Raw genomic sequence first — 6,447 nt, forward strand, 5'->3', positions numbered from 1 at the left:
GTAATAATGATCTTAAGAAAAGTAAGGGAATGCAGGAACAAAGGAAAAGCAGTCAAGAAATAAATAAATTTTATTCAGGAATAAAATAGAGTCCTAGGTCCTCCTCAAGGGATGTACATGACAATGTGAGATAGTCTTTGAGTTCTGCAGGAACTAAGGCCCCTATCCAGGTGGAGGACAGAATGATGATGTTGACCCTCCTAATTTCATTCAACTAAAGCTTGGACTCTGTCGACCTTTGCCCCAATTCTATACTGAATTTTCCTCTGTTCAAGCTCCTTCATGAATATACATATACCCTTAGCTTAAAACTTCCTCAGTTTTGGTGTTTGGGGGAGACACCTCTTACCGGGGAGAGATCTCCGGTGTTCCTCTTACTTGCTGCAAGTAATAATAAATCCTTCCTTCTCCTGATCTTTGGCTTGGTTGTGTCTTTTGGCTCAACACCCACCATGAGGTGAACCCAGTTTTCAGGTATCAGAGAGTTTTTAGAGTGAGAAGGTGATTAGGCCTAAGACAGATCCCTGGGAAATATGGGCAGGCTAGAAAGAGGAGGACAGACCTGCAAAGGAGACTGAATATGGGGAGAAGAAACCTAGGAGAGCATAGAAGCTTCTCAAATGCTTTTGGGAAGTCAAACAAGAGAAGGACTTAGATTCAGCAACAAGATCTTTGGCAGAAGCAAATTCAGTGGAGTGATTTGGGCAGAAGCCAGACCACAGTGAGTTGAGGAATGAGTAAGAGGTGAGGATGCGGTGACAGCTAATACAGACAGCTTTTTCAAGATTGGGGCAGGAGTCTTTATGCGCTCTACCAGTGCTTAATGCAAGTACGACAGCCTTCTAGACTCAAACAGTTACAACTATTTGGAAAGCAATTTGGAATAAGCAACAAAAGCCTTAACATAATATAAATACTATTATGTAAATTGTATAATACAGATTTGGGGTGGGGTGGGGTGGGGTGGGGGAGTATGTCCTAAGATAACCATAATGGATCATTTATAATATAATTTAAAAAAATAAGAGAATGGTAAATTATATTTGATGGTTAGAATACTGGGCAACCATTAAAATGATGCTTGTAAAGTATACCTAATTTGGGAAAATGTTCAAGTTGTAGTAGATCATATTTGAGGTATTAACTCAGGTCTCACCCTCCTTGGGCTTCCTTGTCCTGTTACCTTTCATTCCACCACTGAGATATTAGTCCACTTGCCTCAGAGAAGACCAGCTAGAATCTCAAGAGACTTAAAAGAGGGGCTGATTTTTTTTTCAATTCACGGTGGGGTTGAAAGTCAAAGCACTTCTGTAGGAGCTGCTGCTTGGGTAAAAAGTTTTGTTAATTTGTTTTGTTGGTGTTTTAGTGGACATGCTTGGCTTTGGATATCAAAGGTCAAGGAAACTGGACAGCGGGAGAGCAAAAACCATAGATTGGATGTGGATTCAGGAGATGGAAGGTCTGCTTCCCCCATGCAGGGTAAAATTTCTGGGAGCAGAGAAGGGAGTTTGTAGTTTGCAGACAGAAGCCTGGATAGGTTTGGGGGTTGCAAAGATTGTTTGTGTCTCCCTTTCCAGGGTAGAGTTCAAGGGAATTGGGTGAGGAGCTTTAAGTGAGAGTTTCAAATAAGATATCTGTTTGAGATAAATGGATAAAAAAGATGTGGTATATTATATATAAATACAATGGAATACTACTCAGCCATAAAAAATAATGAAATAATGCCATTTGCAGCAACATGGATGGGCCTAGAGATTATCATACTAAGTGAAGTAAATCAGGCAGAGAAAGACAAATATCATATGATATCACTTGTATGTGGAATCTAAAATATGATCCAAATGAACTTATTTACAAAACAAGTTGTAAATAAGACAAGTTGAAATGGACTCACAGACATAGAAAACAAACTTATGGTTACCAAAGGGGAAAGTTCGGGGGGAGGGATAAATTAGGAGTTTGGGATTAGCAGATACAAACTACTATATATAAAGTAGATAAACGACAAGGTCCTACTGTATAGCACAGGGAGCTATGTTCAATATCTTATAATAAACTATAATGAAAAAAGAATGTGAAAAAGTGTATATATATATATAACTGAATCACTGTGCTGTACACCAGAAACTAAGACAACACTGTAAATCAACTATACTTCAATAATAAATAAATAAATAAGAAAAAAAAGATGTCTGTTTGTTAGGTCCAGAGTTGGGATTGTTTTCGCTGCTTGTTTATATAAATCAGATAAGACCTTAGTGGCTCTCACGTTATGGATCATCAAAATGGGCATGGTGAAATAGCTGAGGTATAGCCTTACTGTGGAATTCTAGTTAAGAAGAATGAGTTTTAACTCTATGTACTAACAGAAAAATCTCCAAAATATGGTATTGAGTTTTAAAGAAAGAATGCAGAAAAACACATATATCCATTATGTGAAATCACGGCAGAGTTATATATTTACATACATACACTAGAAATCATTCTGGAAGAAAACACACCAAGCTGAGAGCATTGCTTGCTTTTAGGAAAGGAAATGAGATTGGGCAGAGAACAGGAGATTTTAAAGGAAGAATTTTACTCTAAATATTTTTCTTATCCCTTGCATTTTTCCAAACATGCATTGCTCATGTAATAGAAAATAAAAACAATAAATTTTTACAAAATCTGGAAGCTTGGAGAAGGGGGACAGTGGTATAAATATGTATCTTATGCTTTATGCTTTCTCCTGCTGACTTCACTGAAATATTTTTAAAGTGGCTAATTCACTACCAGAAAAAAAGTATTTAGCCTGCATTTCTGCTTCACCTCCGGATCATTTAGTATTACATGACTTTTTTTTCAGGGATGTATTTTTATCTCCCCTTTATAGTGGTTCTCACTCATGCTCCTCTATTTCACATAGCACCTTTCAGTGCTTAGTGAAGACTGACTAAACAAATAACAGCTCATGCTCTTCCATCCTAAAGATACGGTTTCCTTTCCCCCATGCCCAACCTCCCGGATATATGAAAATCCTGTTGTGTTCCAAGGCTCAAATATCACACTTGCTAGGAATCCACCCCTCCCTTATCCCTCTAAATAGAATGTACTGTATCTTCCCTATACCATATTTCCATAATGCTATGTTATAGACATTATTTTATTGAATTACTGTATTTCATGTTTTTACAAGTCAATCTTCTCTAGACCAAGGTCCTTGAGCGCAGGAAACCAAATCTAAGTCGTTCCTTTATTGTACTCTTCCCACCGAGCCAAAGTCTTGCATTCACCAGGTGCTCAGTAAATGAATGTTTGAGTTCAATTGAAATTAAAAGGTTGGGAATTTTATAAAGGCTTTTACAGAATCTTAAAAGGAGATAAGAATAGTAACCAGCCACAGAGGCAACTGCCAGCACAATTTTCAATCTCAAGAAGGAACCCCTCAGCTCTAAGCATCTGTGATGCCATCATTTAAGCCCAGGTGAAACTAATGGCACATGCTCTTTTCTCTACATACCTCTGCAAGTAGTTCTGGGCAATGAATTGCTAATGGTGGAATTGCTATGTCAAACGGAATGCACCAGTTTCCATACCCATCAATACTATAGTGACTTACTAATACTGGGTGTCATAATCTTTGAGGCTAAGCCATGTTAAATATGGTATCCTGTTGTTTTAATCTGTTTCACTTATTTTTTTCAGTGAAGCAAAGGGATTTGCCTACTCTCTCTTCCTGTCCCCACCTCAAACATTCCCTGTATACTTTCTAGTGTGTATCCAAAGCTCACGTTTACCTACTCTCTATTCTTTCTCTTGTTAACCCAGTGGATTTCAATTAATAGGCTATGAGATATGTCTGTGCCCCTGGGGGAAGAAGCATATTTGGGAAATCCTGCCTGCATTATCATAGGTTACTTCTCCAGTCCTTGCCACTGCTCCTACTATTCTCCTGGGACCAACGCACAGGGCAGCTCTGACCATGGCCCTTGCCTTCTTAATGCCAAGGCGGTTTTCAGATCTCAGATCTCAAATGCCACTTCCTAACAGCACTTGGCACAGTGCCTGGCAAAATAGTTGAAATTCTATATTTATTAAATGAATGAGTAAACGAATGAATCTACTCATCTCCCTCCCTATCCATTCATCCACTCTGCCCTTCTGAAAATCACCCTAATATCAGCACTAGAGCACCAGCATTGTCAGAGAAGGGCTTCAGCCACCTGGGGGCAGCAGAGCCCCACCAATGGCTGGGATGGTACTTGGAATTACTTCCAAATATTCCTCCAGCTGTGAGCCTAGGAACAGGATTCTGATTTTGTTGCGCTGGAGCATGTTTTGCTACTGTGTGTTTTGTTTTACTCTAATGCTTTGCTTTGTAAATGTACCAGATAGCATGTAAAAATACTTTAAATGATTAAATAATAATAGCCTTTATCTTCCAAGTGAGATTTTCTTCATTGCAGGCTCTCAAGAGGAATGATGAATATCCAGTCTTTCTCTGACTGTTAAAACTACTTCATCTTACAAATTGATTTCAGTCCAGACAAACCTGGACTGAAATCACTTTGTAAAATGAGACCTGGGAAAATACAGATGAGGCAGGCTGACCCTTTCAACAGGTTCTGCCCTATTTGAAGCAGGCAAAATGTGTTTTTTATTCACAGTTACAGGACTCTGAATTGGCTCCATGGGATGTCTTTGTTTTGTTTTAATAAATACATGGCAAAGAAATCCTGGACTGGAGATGGGGCTAGCTGGGAAGGGTTGACAAGAATGTGAGCCTCAGAGTGTTTTTACTTTTGTCCAGGAAAACCCTCCCCCTTTCCTTTTGGCTCTGCTGAAGTCAGTGTGCAGCCCCGTGAAAGTCTGAGGATATAGCTGGTGTCTTACAGAGAAGTCAGAACAATGATTTATTGCTCCATGGATCCATCCATCTAGAAGGGTCCTGGAATTCTAAAGGAGTGCTCAGGGAATTCCCTGGCAGTCCAGTGGTTAGGACTCTGCGCTTCCACTGCAGGGGCACCGGTTTGATCCCTGGTCAGGGAACTAAGATCCCACATGCCACATGGTGTAGCCAAAAAAATAAAAAAATAAAAATAAAGTGTTTCAATAAAAGGGAGTAGTTAAGATAACTATACAATTTTTTTAAAAAGGAGTGCTCGATATACATTCAATTTGAATTCACTTAATTTTTGAAAAATGGAATACATTCCCACTAAAAAGGAAGATTCATAAGGACAGGACCATGTCTTTTTGTATCTACGTCTCAGGGACTTTTCACAGTACCTGGAAGAATGTGTAAGTATTTGTTGAATAACATGTGAAACTTTCTGGCGGATGCTACCAAATCAAGTAGAAGGTGACCTTTGGTAAGAAGGACCTTGATCTCTATGGATCTCATTTTCCTTATCCCTCAAATAATAACATTTTATATTTGAATACTGGTTTTAGTCTAAACCTTATAGACTCTATATTTCCTTTTATACCCACAAGCCTACTGGGAGGGTGAACTACACAGGTATTAGCATCCCAGTTCTGTGGATGAGAAAAATGAGGCTCAGGCTAAAAGATCTGGCCAGGTCACCCAGTCATATCCTGATGCAATAAGACTACAAAACCCAGGTTTTTTGACTCTAAGTACAGCAAACTTTTCGCTGACTATTAAACCTCTTGGAAGCTTTTTTTCTAGCTCCAGCAGTGGGTCTCAGTCCTTACTGTACTTTATAAATAGTGCAGAGCTTTAAAAAAATATTAACCAGTAATCAAGACTATGTGGTATTGGGAGAGGGATAGACACATAGATCATTGGAACAGAACAGAAAATCCAGAAATAGACCCAGACATATCTGCCCAACTGATTTTTTCCAAAATGTGAACACAAAACAATGGAGAAAGGATAACCTTTTTGAGCAATGGTGCTGGAGCAATTGGACATTCACAGTATTAAAAATGAAACTCGACCCAAACATCACACCTTATACAAAAATTAACTTCAAATGAATCACAGACGTAAGTATAAAACTTTAAGAAAAAAAACCAGGAGAAAATCTTCAGGATCTAGGACTAAGTGAAAAATTCTTAGACTTGACACTAAAAACGTGATCTCTATAAGAAAAAAATTTGATAAGTTAGACCTCATCAAAATTAATAACATTTAGTCCAAGAAATGATGAAAAGACAAGCTACCAACTTAGAGAAAATATCTTCAAGCCACAAATCTGACAAAGAACTAGTATCTAGAATATATAAAGAGTTCTCAAAACTCAAGAGTAAAAGAAAAAAATTCAATTAGAAAATGAGCAAAAGACACAAACAGACACGTCACTGAAGAGGATACAGAGGTGGCAAATAATACACATGAAAAGATGTTCACCATTATTGGTCATTAGAGAACTGCAAATTAAAATCACTACAAGATACACACATATCAGAATAGCTAAAATAAAAAGAGTGACAACATCAAAT

Source organism: Balaenoptera acutorostrata, chromosome 3 (genome assembly GCF_949987535.1).
Source record: "Balaenoptera acutorostrata chromosome 3, mBalAcu1.1, whole genome shotgun sequence".
Lineage (NCBI taxonomy): Eukaryota > Metazoa > Chordata > Mammalia > Artiodactyla > Balaenopteridae > Balaenoptera > Balaenoptera acutorostrata.